The 16,952-nt window shown below is 34.8% G+C and overlaps 1 long non-coding RNA gene across 1 annotated transcript in view; it reads left to right on the forward strand.

Annotated features, from left to right (window-relative positions):
• The first annotated feature begins 350 nt into the window (after positions 1 to 350).
• The window catches only part of LOC126487286 (uncharacterized), an 84,332-nt gene continuing 67,730 nt past the window's right edge, over positions 351 to 16,952 (forward strand). Inside the window, exon 1 of the long non-coding RNA XR_007588323.1 lies at positions 351 to 412. This is a non-coding gene — a long non-coding RNA (uncharacterized lncRNA). The remainder of the gene's footprint in view (positions 413 to 16,952) is intronic.

The following is a 16,952-nucleotide window of genomic DNA, read 5'->3' on the forward strand; positions in this document are numbered from 1 at the left end:
AGATTTTGAGAAAGAAGCAGAGAAGAATGTTTTGGGAGTTTATTTGCTCTTAGTGAGTACACTGTGCTCTGTAAAATAATCAGTCATGTTAACCTTCACATTGGCCTTCTTGCATCATCAACCTTTTCTTAATGGTCTGTCAAGAGATGCTGAATCAAGGATAACATTAAAGAAACTAGACTCAGCTGCTGAGCCTGAAATGTTTACAACCTAAAAACATCCTTAAAAATATTGAGAAAGCTCAAACCTTGGTTTCTTTGATCGTATTCCTGGATGGAAGGAGTTTGTGCCTGGAAATCTCTCTCTCTTGAGCAATGCCTGAGAAGATTATGTCTCCAAAGCTAGTTCCTTGTGGATCTACATTTGTGCCTTTCTCACGACTGCAGCCGTCCTTACCTGATTCGAGAAAAAGGTACTGTAGGGTAATATGTAAGTACCAAAAGCTGAAATGATGAAAACAATGTTTGTGTGGTATTGACGGTTAAAGCTATAATTACTTGTTCTCTTCTTGTTTGTTTTTTTCTAAGACAGAGAACACTTTTAATGATGTTCAGATTTAGTGAATTCATTTTGTCTGATTTTTTTTATTTCTCTCATAACACTGACTTTAGTGTTAGCAGGACTAATCACAGCAGTATATTTTTGAGAGACTGAAAAATAATTGACTATATAATATACTGCAAATTTAAATCGTTGTCAAATTACTCTCATTTAATACAATATCCTTTCTATAATACCATTATTTAAATGGAAGGAATTTACAATATGTTGCTTTCAGCTTTTGATCTATGTACAATTCAATCTCATTATCTGTGTTTATATCCAGACTCGAGTTTAATACTTAATAACAGCAAAATTGTACAGCGGAAGGTTATGCAATAGTTGGGTACATCAGCTCAAATCTTTTTTTTTTTCCTCTTCAATGGTTTGTAGAGTGTTCTTCCAAAATATCTGCCTCTATTTTTGTAAATCAAAGCTTTTGGGGCTGGTCTGCCAGTATTGCAGATGGGACCATTACAGATACATTGATGTCATCCATCAAGGGAATAATTCCACCAAATGATCAAGGGAAGTGCTGACCCATTTTTATTAATGATAAACAGTTTTCAGGCATCAAGAAAGAAATCACCATGCAGGTCAAATCTGTATTCCATTAAAGATTGTGTGATTTATTTTTATTTTTTTATTTTTATTTTTTTTTAACAGGGAAGTTGCTCTCCTTTATTTCTTTACTCTTATCACCTCAATAGCCTATAGGCATTTTGACCTATATTTTACTCTCATATGCTTGGGACTATCTCAGTCTTCTTCTGATAGACTAGCCTCCCTTCTTTTTTTTATTGTTGTAGGAGGCCACTTGTTCGTTCTTGGCTGCTTAGCCCCGAAATAATCACACAGAAACTGTATTAATTAAATCACTGCTGGCTTATTAGCTCTAACTTCTTATTGGCTAGCTCTTACATCTTAACTAAACCAATTTCTATTAATTTGTGTATCGCATGTGGCTGTGGTTTACTGACATGGTTCCACCAGCATTGTCTCTGGCAGGGCTACATGGCTTCTCCTGACTCCGCCTTCTTTCTGCCTCCCATACCAGTTTATGGTCAATGTTAAGAACTAAAATGCATCTTCCTTAAATGAGTTATGCTAAGGGAGCATATGTGTGAGGGATTGTAAATGTTTATTGTATTTCTTATTGTCTTTTTGTCAATAGCACCTATTTTGGCTTATAAATTACTGGGAAAGAGAGGCCAGTGCTATCCTTTTTCTCTGATACTTGTTTGAATACTTCTGAAGAACAGGGTTAAGAGATATCACATACAATTTATTTTGTTTTTAAATGTTGTCCAGAGGAAGTCAGAGAAAAAAATAAGTGTCTAAGATCTTATTTTTATTCTTTAAGTACTTGGGGCAACTAAGCATTGTAGCATTAGCAGTAAATTGCTTTTTTGGTATGTTTCTTCACCTGACTACAACTTCTTAGAAAATGATAACTTATATAAAGTACAATAGCTTTCTTGTTATTGTATGATTTACACTGATGAAAATATAAAAATTAGGAAGTTGAAAATGATATAACATTATTCCCCCTCTTTCTCTTTTTTCCTTTCTCTTTTAAGATTAAATAATTTTAATTTTTATCTAGAAACATCTAATAGACATAGAAATTGTTTACATATCATTATGAAAACTGTGATCAGTCACATAATGGCTCAAAGTTTTTATAAGTAGGTAATTGAAGCTGATTTGAAGATAAGAAAGTTGGAAGTCAGTCAGAGAGTACTGTGGAATGATGGAAGAAATGTGTTACATAAGCAGGAGGCATGATGTCAGAATCAGCCACAGAATCATCTTTCCTTCGCCACCTCCATTCAAGTCTCTTGCTAGATCTGAGCTTCAATTGCCCATCTATAAGCAAGATCTCACTCTAAAGGCCCTGTCATGAGAAGACTTGCATGCTTCATATGTAGTGTTCATGCAAGTGTAAGAAGGGGATGTGAAATTTCCAGATGTCTTTGCTTGCTGTTGAAAATTTGATCTCTCATTAGGTGCTTGCTCAGTCTTTATTAGCAATGTGATCTTAGGCAATTAGTTGAAATTCCCAAGCAAGCCAATCCCATGGTTATAAGGAGAGTCATTTGAACTCTGAGAAGTTCTACAATGGTAAGGAAAAAGTAACCTACTCACATGTGCCAGGCATGTTATTACAACTCTATGCTAAATTGGGACCATGAAATAGTAAGTGAATATATGTGAATATATTTTGAAAATGAAAAATTCAGTTGGTGCATCTAGGTTGTTTCCAGATTCTGGCTATTACAAATAATGCTACTATGAACATAGTTGAACAAATGCTTTTATAGTATGATTGGGCATCTCTTGGGTATATTCCCAAGAGTGGTATTGCTGGATCCTAAGGTAGGTTGACTCCCCATTTTCTGAGAAATCGCCACACCGATTTCCAAAGTGGTTGCACAAGTTTGCATTCTCACCAGCAATGGATGAGTATTACTTTTACTCCACATCATCTCCAGCACAGGCTATCATTTTTTTTTTAGCCATGGAAGAATGGATAAAGAAAGTGCACATTAGAGTACTACTCAGCAGTAAAAAAATAAAATAAAATAAAATGAAATCTTGAATTTTGCATGCAAATGGATGGAAATAGAAAACACTATTCTGAGTGAGATAACCCAGACCCAATAGGATGAATATGGTATGTACTCACTCATTAGTGGATTCTAGCCCTAAACAAAGGACATTGAGCCTATAGTTCACTATTCTAGAGAACCTAAGTAATAAGGTGAACCCAAAGAAAAACATATATAGATCCTCCTGGAAATTGGAAGCAGACAAGATCACCAGGCAAAAGTTGGGAGCATAGGGGTGGGAGTGGGGTGGGGGGAAGGGGAGAGGGGTAGAGAGAATGAGAAGAAGAGGGTTGGGAAGATCTTGGGGGAGAGGGATGGTTGAGATGGGGGAAGGACAGATATGGGAGCAGAGAAGTACATATCTTAATTAAGGGAGGCATTGTGGGGTTGGCAAGAGGGTTGACTTTTGAGGGGTTCCCAGGTGTTCATGGGGATGTCCCTAGCTAGGACCCTGGGCATTGGAGGAGAGGGTGCCTGAACTGGCCTTGTTATGCAGTCAGACGGATGATAGTTTTGAATACTACTATAGAACCTTTATCTGGCGACAAATGGAGATAGAGACAGAGACCCACATGTGAACACTGGACTGAGCTCCCAAGGTCCAGTTGAAGAGCAGAAGAAGGGAGAATATGAACAAAAAAGTCATGACCACAAGGGGTTGGTCCACCCACTGAGATACTGTGCCTGAACTAATGGGAGCTCACCAAATCTAGCTGGAGTAGGACTGGACCCTTTGAATGTGGTTGAAAATTGAGGACCACTGAGAAGCCAATGATAATGGCATTGGGAGTTGTCTCTACTGCATGTACTGGCTTTTGGGGATCCATTCTATTTGGATGCATATCTTCCTAAGACTGGATGTAGAGGGAGGGCCTTGGACTTCCGAAAGGGCTGGGTACTTTGCTCTCTCTTAGGACTGGAGGGGGAGAGGGGAAAGTGAGTGGGGGAACGGGAGGGAAGTGGGAGGAGGGGAGGAAATATAAATTTTTATTGGCATTATTTATAAAGTAATAAAAATCAGAAAAAAATAAATTTGAGAAACTATTAAATTCTGCAAGAAAAATAAAAAAGAAAAATTCATTTGGTAGTTAAATATCTTTCTTACTGTTAGTGCCAGTTATTTTTTACTTTCCATTTATTATCACATAAAGGTATAACTGTACTTAATATGTACACCTATAAAAATAATAATTTTATAGGTTAGGTACACACTATTGAATGGGTAGTTGTTGAAGATGCAGGAATAGAGAAAATTCCTTTAGTTTCATTACTTTCAAATTGCACCTTTCCTTGGAATTCTCTGTATAAAACAAGGGAAAAAAACTTTTTTAAATGTGCTGGTCACAGAGAAACATGAGTTCACCTCTGTGTTTTGTTTAAAATATTTTTGTATGAATTATATTTCTTCATGTGCTTTGGTAAGTTTGTTCCACATAACTTTGTATTTTTATTTAAATTTCTGCTTTCACACAAGTAAGCATATATCCTTCATATACCACAAATATGGGCTCCTTTCAAAGGGCACACACTGATCTGCCAGCTGAATAATGCTTTAATATTAATATTCTGCTCCATTAAAAAGATTCAAGCAGATTCAAGTACTTGAGACTGTAAAGATAATGGCCTCAGTTTCAGAAAATTCATTTGATTATTAAAATCATTTTACATCACTTTCTTTTGCAAGCTAGTGGCATCCTGCATGTGTGAATAATTCACACACATGCATTGATTGTGATCTCTATATGAATATGAGTATGTACTATATTCAATTAATATGTTTACAAATAATCACATATATTCATACATATTATAGTCACCCATGGAATAGTGAAACAATTATCATACTTAACACTGTGAATTGTTATGTGGCTTTGATATGAACAAAACTGTTTGCACTTTGTATCGTGTCTGCCATGGACATTTACAAGACCGACAATAAATGATGCAGTTATACTTCAGTTATCCCACTTGCAGAGCCTACAGAAGAGTGGAAAAGTTACAAAAGAGAACGCTAATGATAACACAGTTTGCTAAATCTGTATTTTACTTTCATTGGTCACATTTTTGTCCCTTCCTTATTGCCTTCTACCTTCTCTCCTTTTTTTACCTCTTCTTTTTCTTCTCCTTCCTTCTCCTCTTTGGCTCACACTGCCTCTAAACTCCTAGGTTTTGTGACCTTCCTTGTTTCTGTCTCTTCCTTACTTGAAACTATAGGTAGTATCATGTGCTTATGATAATTCATGATATTTTCTCTGGAACACTTCAGTTTTCCCCCTTTTGTCTTCGTCCCTGTGCCATAGTGGCCACCTCTGCCAATCCTCACTCATATTTACAACTGGAGACTGAAGATGCGATCAAGACTATGCTTTGTTTTAAAAATAATTTAAAACATAAATGTACCTTTTGGCTGTGTATATAAATGGTATAGGCAACTTCAATGACCTTTGTTTAAAATCAAATTACAACTTCAAGATAGGTTATTGTATATGAAAATGTCACAGAATATCAAGAGTCTGAAATAAATCTGATATAAAATTTGCAGGTAAGATACAGGTAATATAACATTACTTATATATAATGTTAATATATTATTTATTTATTTTTTGAGTAAATATTTATATAGTAATTATTCTAAAAGTATCAGTAAAGAACATATTTCTTTATAGTGCTTCTTCTACACAGAAGAATTTATCAATTCATTGGGTGGATTGTTGAAAATACTGAAGGAAATTTTTTTATTTGGGAATTCTAAATAAGAATTTAGAATTAGAGATAAGTAAAAATCTGAAATACATAGAAAATGTTGTAAATTGATAGCATTTTAACACTGTGAATATAATATAAATATGGTTATAGTAAATTTCATATGACAAAATTCAGTCTACACAGAACAAAGAAACTTGTTTGAAGAATTATTTATATATTTTGGAGATCAGACCTTTGTCTGATGTGGGGTTGGTGAAGATCTTCTCCCATTCAGTAGGTTGCCTTTTTGTCTTAATGACAGTGTCCTTTGTTTTACAGAAGCTTCTCCGTTTCAGGAGGTCCCATTTATTCAATGTTACTCTTATTGTCTGTGCTACTTGGGTTATGCATAGGAAGTAATCTCCTGTGCCCGTGTGTTGCAGTCTACTTCCCACCTTTTCTTCTATCAGGTTCAGTGTGGTCAGATGTATATTGAGGTCTTTAATCCATTTGGACTTGAGTTTTGTGCATGGTGATAGATATGAATCTATTTTCATTCTTCTACAGGTTGACATCCAGTTATGCCAGCACCATTTGTTAAAGATGCTTTCTTTCTTCCATTGTATACTTTTAGCTCCTTTGTTGGAAATCAGGTGTTCATAGGTTTGTGGGTTAATATTCGGGTCTTTGATTCTATTCCATAGGTCAACGTCTCATAATTTAATAAATTTGGTTTTTCATAAATAATAAAAACCTTTGGTACAGCAAAGACTCTTGATTTCATTTTCTTAGCTACTATGGATCTTCCTACATATATAGAATAGATTGTGGAATTATATGATAGTGTAGTATTCTTTTAACACATAGCATCCTGTGTCACTTATTTTTTCTTTCTGCTTTATTTCACATATTATTTTAAAAAATCAACAAAACCAGTGCTGAATATATCAAGGCCATGCAGAGTGCATATTCAAAAGTTTGTGGTGTAAGGAAAATCTAGAGAAAATTTTGATTGTGTAAGCATTGAAATTTGACTTAACTGTTTTTTGATTCAAAATTCATAGTGAATATGAGTGAAACTTAGAAAATTGTTGACTGTTAACAAATCTCTGCACCTGACAGAATTTCTTCTTTACTATTTAAAAATGTTAATTGCATCATATAACATATACATGCAGAATATTAGGGAGTGTGTCAATACATAGAACAGAATGATGGAGTTCTGTGAATGGTAAAGTATGTAGGAAGAGAGTGTTCTGTGAATGGTGATATGCGAGGTAGAAAGATGCAGTTCTGTGGATGGAAATACATGAGGGAGAAACATGCGGTTCTGTGGATGTTGACACATGATGTAGAAAGGTGCTGTACTGGGAATGGTTGACTTTAGTTTCTGGTAGATTAACAGGCATTTTACCCTTAGTGGGCTTGCTTCTTTATAATATGCAGCCTTCACCTGCTGATGAACATTAGAACTCTTTGCTGATCTCTATATATTGAAATATGAGACAAAATAACTAAATAAAAAAGGAAAGTGTGAACTCATCTCTTTCCTAAGTAGGTTCTAGGTAGAGTGGAAGGTTTGGGCTGATTGAGAAACCAAGGACAATGGCACTGGGTTTTGATCCTACTACATGTACTGACTTTAAGGGAGCCTAATCTGTTTGGATGCTCACCTTCCTAGACCTGGTTGGGGTAGGGAGGACCTTGGAATTCCCACAGGGCAGGGAACCCTGACTGCTCTTTGGACTGGAGAGGGAGGGAAAGGGGAATGAAGGGAGGAGAAGGGAAATGGGAGGTGGGGAGGAGGCGGAAATTTTTAATAAAAAAACTGATATTCGGATATTAGAGTCCTGCTTTGTAAGTGGATCAATGATGGCCCTGCCTGAAGGTGAATTTTTTTTTGTCTATCTAGTTCAACCTTTTTTAAATTCAATTATTTTTATTATTTTACATCCTGACCATAACATTACCACATTTCTCTCCTCACTTCCCCTCTGTCATACTGTATCCCTTTCTTTTCTGTTTCTGTTCAGAAAGGGACAAGCCTCTCATAAGTATCAAAAAAGCGTGACATATTAAGTTGCAGTAGGATTAAGTTCCTCCTCTTGTTTTAACACTGGGCAAGGTATCCAGTATGAAGAATAGGTTCCCAAGATAGACAGCCAAAGTGTTAGTGACAGTCCTTCCTTCAACTGTTAGGAGTCCCACAAATAGAGCAAATTATACAACAGTCACACACACACACACACACACATATACACAGGATGTGCATTGGTCCTATGCAGACTCCCTGTTTGCTGGCCCACACTCTGTGAGCTCCTATGAGTCCAGTGTAGTTGTTTTGGTTGGTGCTCTTGTAGTGTCCTTGATCATCTCGCTCCTATAGTCCTTATTCTTACAACAGGAAAATATTAGAGAACATGATTCTGTTGGGGGGTTCATTTAAAATATAACAGCTTAAAATAATGCTTTTTAGAAATCGTCTAATGTGAACTGTTAACTCACTAATTTAGACAACTAAATGTGCATGATATTTAACCTATCTTTAAAATTAGGATGCAAGGAATTCTTTTCCTGAAATAGCACTACAATATTTCACTCAATTCTCACTTTCTATGGCATATAATTTCACTCCAAATATATGATGCATTAATTCAAATAGTTTTATTTTTAAGTATCTGAAGAACTGCTAAGTCTGCTTCTATTCATTTCCATAAAATAAAGATGTAATGAGCTTATATAAATTTGTTTTCACTTTCTGTTGTCAGGGTCCAAGTTGAATTCTACAAATGAAAACATGTGTAAAAAGAGATTAAAATTGTTTTTGTTTTAAAAAGCAGTGACCAATTAAGTTATTTCCATCAGTCATTATTGAATGGGAATCTACCTCAATCCCAGCAGTGTAATATTTCACAACATCCTTATCTGTATAACAGAAGAAAATTGGGAGAATATTTAGTCAAAAGTAAGCGTAAGAAACTAAAAATCAAAACAGAAAGTGCTGCATCTAGTAGATGAAAAATCTCTTTAATATTTTAAGTCTCTACACCCCACATGAATAAGTAGATCCCTGCGTGCCCTATTTGAATTCTGAAAAGCACAACATAGTTTAAGTGGCAAACAGCATTAATCTTAGTAGTCAGAATGATGAGGCAGAAGGATCTGAAAGTCAAAGTCATGGAACCTTGTATTGATTGCAGTATGTATTGGGGTTGGTCTCATGAGTCTTGTATCTCACCAATATGGCAGTTAATGGTTTCTGGGGATAGAAAAGTCATTTTGTTCAGTGGTGTAGTCACTGGATAATGGTCACGCTTTTGGAAATACCCTGACCCATACTCAGCTAGTAACCCCAATTAAACTCAAGGGTTTGGGAAATAAAAGAAAGCATGTGAAAGAAGGATGGGATTGTTTTGGGGAGGAGAACAGGTTGAGCAAGAGTAAAGGGGGAACAAAAGAGTAACTGGGATGAGAATAATGATAGTACCTTATATGTTTATACTAAAATTCAAAGAATATTTTTGTAAGTATTGGTAATCATTAAAAATAGAGTTTGGGGCTAGCCTGGATTATAGGGTAAGAACCTGTCTCAAAAACTTCCCCTAAGCAGCAGTACCCCACAATTTAACTTGCTCAAGCTTTTACATATGAGGGCTGTTGTAAGCTATCATTTGTCAAGGTTCAGCACACTGAGTTGTCACAATGGGGGATCATTTTCTGACTTAATAAGGAAATAATTCAATGATTGCCAACCACTCCTGAAGATAATAAACACCAAGTGTACCCTGAAGTGTAAGGATGGGTGTTGCTCTTCCTATGGAGGAAGAACTTCATAAATAGGTTAGAAGGTTAACATCCTGAAGATTCTTATTAAGAAACTGGAAACCACTGAAGACATGGAGAATATAAAATAAGGAACCCTGTTGAACTTGCTGCTTTGCACAATCCTACATGCCTTTAGACTGTTTATAATAATATGATTGTTGCTTACAATGTAAGAATCATAGAGACCTGAACTGTACCATCACATAGTTAGGGCTGTGAATTATAATGCCTGGATCTTTTTACACTACTTTTAAGCTAGTTCCAGGACAGGAACCAAAAGCCACAGAGAAACCCTGTCTCGAAAACCAAAAAAAAAAAAAAAAAAAAAAAAACCTTTACAGTTAAGGACTGTTATAATATATCCTGCAAAAATAAATTAAAACTAAACATCTCATTCTAGATTCCATCTTTACTAATTATTGGAAGACCTTTCTTACAACTGGTAATCACAAGAATGTTCATGCATCTGTTAATCAATTCAGAGCATGTTTACTTAACCTTCTTCATCAGGTATCATGATCCTTCTAACTGTGACTTAAGCAGTTTATATGGCTTATCCATGATGCTCTTAATTTAAAAAATTAAGATTACATTGTTATTAAGCCTAATTTTTTAGAAGTGCACAGCCATTGGTGAATTATGGCAGAATAAAATTATATTATTTGGAAACAATAAGAGAACAAAATTTTCTACAATTAACTTCTGTGCAATATTACTAAGAATACTTAGTCTTAATTACAAAAAATATGAATAGAATTTGAAAAACTAGATTAAACTGGAATTAAAAACCATAATAAACTAACATGTCTCCAATTAGAGTACACTGTTTTGTTCAGTTCTATTTACAATACAGTCTTGGTTAATTAAAAACAGAAGTGTTTTTTTTTTTATTTGGAAACAGGCTCTATTTTAAAATAATGAGGCTAATTAGTCAATGAGATTTATTTAATTATTGTTCTCACCTGATAAGAATGCAGATATTTTGAGCTGTTATTCTTTATTTTTACACCTCTTCCAGGAATCAAACTGATATGAAACTATTGCAGTATGGAAAAACAGAAAGATAGGAAAATAATTTTACTGTGAATCTTTTACTTCATGGGTCCTGCAAACATTGGTGCATGTGGTGTGTCATTATGAATTTCAAGTTTGTAGTGCACGAGACTGCTCTGTTTGTTAGTGGCCACATTAGAAGAAGAGCTGTGTTTCCTCAGGGCTGTAGAAACATGCATTTCAATTTTATCTAAATGCACATCCTTGTTTTGACTTTTGAAAATGTTCAAGATTATTATTATTATTATTATTATTATTATTATTATTATTAGTAGTAGTAGTAGTAGTAGTAGAAGTAGTATTGTCAGTGTTATTGTTAGTAATGCGAGTAGTAGTTAGTGGCAGAGTTAAGTGAGGAAGTACACCGTGGTGGTTATTTTAATTTACAGCACAATCAAGAATGACCTAGGAAGAAAACAAAACAGAAGATTGTAAGAAATTATTGTGATGTCTTGCATATGGCACTAGGGCAACCTGCCTTTTGTGGGTGGCAACACTTATTTGAGTCTAGTCTTAGACTATACAAGATAAAGTCAGCTGTGCACAAGCGTGTATGCATTCCTTCTCTCCCTGCCCTTGACTGTGCTTGTCATTAGTGGCTACAAATTCCTAACTGGTGTGCCTAAATTTTCCCTGGAATTGTGAACTAAAATAAACTATTTTCCCCTTAGTTTTGTTTTAACTTCTGGAAAGGAAACTGAGGCACAAATTAATGTTTCTTGACTTTGAAATTTTTGAATTTGCACTTAAAGTTGGTGCTTAGTATAACATCTGATATGATCAGATTATAAAGATTATTCCTAACTAATAATAAGAATTTTTCAATGAATAAATAGAATTGTGGCAATATCTTTTCCTTTTTCTTTTTCTTTCCTTTTTTTTTCCCCCAAGACAGTGTCTTTCTGTGGAGCTCTGGCTGTCCTGGTACTCACTCTGTAAACCAGGTTGGCCTCTGACACACAGAGATCTGCCTGCATCTGCCTCCTTAGTGCTGGGATTAAAGGCTTGCACCACCACTGCCCAGTGGCTATGTCTTTTCAATATTTGATAAAATATAGAAATGAATATTATATTATAGCCCTTCCTTATTTTCCCATATAGTTACTGTGTAGATTCAGGGAGCACCAACTAATGTAACACAAAATCTCAGAATTTATTTTTTCTTAACAAAGCATCTAATGTTGATATTCCCAATAAGCTGAAAATTTTCTCTATATAATACAACACACACACACACAATTGCATCATGGCATAAATATAATATAATAACGTGCATGAAGAAGAAAAATTGGCTTTAAAAACTCTTGGAACTTAACCAACACCACTTTTACTGGAACTTCATAGAAGTATCTTACATGAGGGTTAGTCTTATCTTCAGACTGTGACAGGATTGAGATGAGTGTCTGGCTGTGGTGGCTTTTTGCATTCTACTCTGGGATGCTTAGGAAGCGACAAAGAATGTTCACGAGTTAAGACCACCTCTGCCACAGCCAGCACACCTAAAGCCTATAATGTTTATTTATTTTAAAAGTAGGTTCATCACTGGCATTCTTAATTACCGCTTGTATGACTTGGAGTTAGTGTTTTTATTTCTGATGCTTTGCAAAGTTAGGTTTCAAAGAAACTTTTCCAGTATGGACACTAGACTCTACTATGCTTCTATGCTCTGGTCAGGACTAAATTAGCACTTTATTTGTTTCTTGTTTCTCAAACCTTAATAAAAATACAAAATAAATGTTCAGGGAAGGATGGCAAACTTCCAGCTGTAGTCTTTTCTTTTCTGACTCCATCCATCATTCCTATGGGCTGGCTAATCTCTTGTATGTGTACACTTAGTGAGGTAATGGGTTTATTTTTGCTTTTGTTAATTCATTTTCTTAAAAATTTTCTTTTCTCATTTTATGCACCAATCCCAGTTCCCACTCCCTCCCCTCTTCCCTTTCCCTCCACTTACCCCCTCATTCCACACCCATCCACTCCTCAGAGAGGGTAAGGCTTCCCATGGGGAGTCAATAAAGTCTAGTACATTGCTTTGAGGTAGGACCAAGGCCCTTCCCACTCTATCTATGTTGAACAAGCTGTCCTGAATAGAATGGGTTCCAAAAAGCCAGTACAAGCAGTAGGGTTAAATTCTGGTATCACTACCTGTGACCCCACAGTCTGCCACATTCAGAGGGCCTAGTTTGGACATATGCTGGTTCCTTCATTGTCATACTGTAGATGGTGAACTCCCATTAGCTCAGGTAAACTGTTTCTGTGGGTATCCCCATCATGGTCTTGACTCATATTCTCATATGCTCATATTCTCACTCCTCCCATTCTTGACTGGACTTTGGAAGCACAGCCTGGTACTGAGTTAACAAGCTAGTAAAACCGACATAATAATTGATGTTATAGGACTTGCAATTTGGGGAGAAATAACCATAAAATAAATGTTTTCAAATAAATATGAAATTTCAATTACAATGAGTTTCAGGAGACATTTGAGGAGTGATAGTGTCAAAAAATGAATTACCAGCATTGATCAGGAAATCCTTGGAGATCTCCCTGAGTAACTGGATTCTGAAGAGAGTTCAGAGATGAGGGAAGAACAGTTCAAAGGGGCTTGAGTAAGGAAGAAAAAAATGACATTTAGAAAATACCAAAGAATTTTATTTCAAGAGTTTTAATTTTCCTCCTTCCTTTCTTCCTTTTTTCTTTTCTTCTTTCTTCCCTTCCTTCCATCCATTTTTCCTTCCTTCTTTTTTCCTCCCTTCATTCCTTCCATATCCTAAACACAATTTTCCCTCCCTCCTCTTATTCTAGTGCCTTCCTCATTCTCACACTGTCACCAGCTTCCAATCCACTCTTCTTCAAACCATTGCATATCAAGTTCTAGTAAGACTCCAAAATAGATCTCACAGTTAAATCCGTGTGTTTGGTGATAAATGATGCAGTGTTCAGAGAAAATCAAGCTGGGCATGGTTGTGCACCACTGTAATTACAGTCTTTGGAGATAAAAATAGGAGGATGAAGAAATCAAGGCCAAGTTTAGCTACACGGAAAGTCTAAAATTAGCCTGAGCTTCATGAAGTTATGGTTTAAAAGAGAGAGAGAGAGAGAGAGAGAGAGAGAGAGAGAGAGAGAGAGAGAGAAAAGTAAAAGAAAATAATAAAAAGATACCTCAATCAACCAAACAAGCAAACAGAAAATCCAACCTAATAAAAAGATCATTAGTGAGAATTAGCTTAGGTCAAACAAATAATTGTAGCTGTTGAAAGATTATGAAGGAAAAAAAATAAATGGTGAGCTGGCTGGTTTTGATCAATGAAGAAAAGAAAGCTAAAATACCATTTTTAAGGTTTTCTGAATTGAAATGACTGGAAACAATATTAGAGTTATAATACATAGAAAAATGTCAAAGTAGGCTCTAGATAGAACAGAACTGGTTTTGGAGATTATGACATGGTGGTAGACAGAGAGGCATGATATGAAAACACCACAGAGGATTAAGATCTTGAAGATTCATTAGAACTCAATATTCATCTTAACAGAAATGATAAAAGAGTCAAGGAATTCTCATGCAAAAATCAATATCAAAGTAGAAGCCTAGAATTTGAAGGGTAGATTGATCACCTTGTAGGTTTTAGAGAGAATACACAGCAATTGAAAGACAGAAAAGAAGTGGGAAGAGAAAGTACTACTTTTGCTTCATGTCACACGTAGCAACATAAGATAGTAGAATAGTAGAAATGTCTAAATAGGATCAATATTGCATGAAAGTGTGTGAAAAATGAAAAATGCCTGGGATTTCTGAAAAAGGCAGAGAGCTCCTGTTCACCTTCAGAAATTCATCTTACTGAAGCACAATTGAGAATATAATTCATTTAATTTATAATGTTGGGGTTTTTTTGGGGGGCAGGAACTTGCTAGAAGGATTGACTCAGAGATGTTACTCTAAACTATCTGCATTTCTTGAAGACATAAAATATAGGGAGGTTAAAGAGTGATAGAAGAAGAAATTTCATGGGAGGTAATGAGAATTCAAACAAGGAAACTGGGATTTAGATACCAACTGTGATAAAGTTCCATTCTCATAAGAGAATATGGAAGATGATGGGTGATGAAATCACATATATTTATATTACTTAAATAGTACTAATCCTGTATTGACAGAGGGGGTAGATTTTCAATTACTTAAAATGTAAAATAGAAATGTGAGGATTGTCTTTAAAATTGTTTAATCTTCAGAGGTGTAACAAATATTGAATGTCAGGCTTAAGAGACTTACACCTAACCAAGTAGGCATGTGGGCCCTTTAGATATATATGTCATGTCTCTTTCACTTGTGCATGCTTATTTGAAGAAACATAATATAGCCAAATATTAATATTAATTTGTGAACATATTTTGTTCAAATTCCAACTAAAGGTAATATGAAAATGATTTTTTCTACCTTCCTGAAAGGACTGCCAGGTATGATTGAAGAAGTAATTTAAAATATACAAACAGAATCAGGATAACTTTCTTTTGCAATTATATCATGAAGACATTCATAATTAATTACTTCCTGCCATTGAGAAAATGAGAGCAGAACATTATAAGTCTTAGCAGACTAAGCTTGACAATATGTAATATTTCTTTCTGACCCCCATAAACTTTAATGGCTTTGCTAGAAGAGAAATAGATGTTAAAATCCAAAATGCTACAAAAAAATAGAAAAGATAAAAATAAATTTGTGACAGTAGAATAAATTTCTAATTATCTTTATTTTTTCTCATAAATTTAATCAAATTCATGAACTCTTGAACTAGCCAGTACAATGTTGGGTAACTTTTTTGCAATGAGTAAATTAAATAATTGGTAATAACTTATGACCTATAAATGAGAATTTTAAAAGTTCCCCTTTCTACAAAGTAGGGATTTTAAAAAGTAGAAAATGAGCTTGCAAAAAATGGTATTTAATTGCATTACAAATTCTGTCTATATTTAATATTGTTTGATACCCAGAGGTGTGAGATATCAATGTGAATAGACACTAAACATATATTTCTTTTATGTATTTGTATAACTATATTGGCATTTATGTATTTAATATTAAAAATACAATATGAAGCAAACATTTAACCCATCAACATCAGGCTTTCTATAATAGAATGAATTGAGTATTAAAAATGTAAGAAGTTCAATGTATTATAGATACTGAGACCAAAATTATCAAAGTTATAAAGTCCATGTGGAAATTACCACATAATGAATTAAGAATCCTTGGATGATGAACATTTTTCCCTTTTTTAGATGTGTAGGTAGGTGTTCATGTAATCCTTCCATTCATGTTAATTATGGCTATAAATACCCTCTAAGTCTTTATCAACTGCTTTTAAAATAAAACTCTCTTTATACATGCATATTCATTAAATCAAAGGAAACAGAAACAAACTGCAACATGGTTTCCAAACCTCTATAGATAAAAATTTATCACACCTAGAAGCTTTCGTTAAGGCTGTGATTACTTGTTCCATTTACTCTGAAATAGTATTAATTCTGAGAACTATATCACCATAATAAATTATCTGAAAAAAAATACTTGTATTCTCTAGATGTCCTCAAGTATATCTAAATACTTTTGATTGTTTGTCATGCTTTGACTTTTGAAATTTACATATTGTTAATCATATATTTAATGTTATAAATTCATTATACTTTTTGAGATCTATTCAAAGAAGATAAACTCTCAGATTTTTTTAATTATGAAAGTTAAACCTTCTTGATTTATCCCTTAAGAGTAAATGTTTAACTCACACACCTAATGCTCAGGAAACATTACAGAAGAGAGATAGGAAAGACTGTAAAAACCAGAGGATCAGGGACTTTCCTGTGAGTCTGTATCTCCTAGTAACATCAGAGACTATACAGGAAACACTTAACAGCAAGGCAGCACAAATAGGAGCTCAACAAGGAGGATGGCGAACCAGATGTGGGAAAGTCCACAGGTTTTCAACCCTACACAAGGAACTACAGGCAACTGGGATAACTGGCAGTGTGCGAGGTGATCCTCCTTAGAAAAGAGTACTCTAACTGATTGTCTAGTGCCAAACAATCAGCCCTGAAAGTAGTAGCATTATATGTACATATATATATATATAAGTATGTATATATATACACACACTTATGTACTTCCAATAACAACTAGTGAAAAAAGAGGACATGAATTTGAGGGAGAGTGAGGGAGGATTATATGTGCAGTTTGGAGGGAGG

Source organism: Alexandromys fortis, unplaced genomic scaffold (assembly GCF_014885135.2).
Source record: "Alexandromys fortis isolate MF-2015 unplaced genomic scaffold, M_Fortis_MF-2015_v1.1 scaffold_142, whole genome shotgun sequence".
NCBI classification, from domain to species: Eukaryota; Metazoa; Chordata; class Mammalia; order Rodentia; family Cricetidae; genus Alexandromys; species Alexandromys fortis.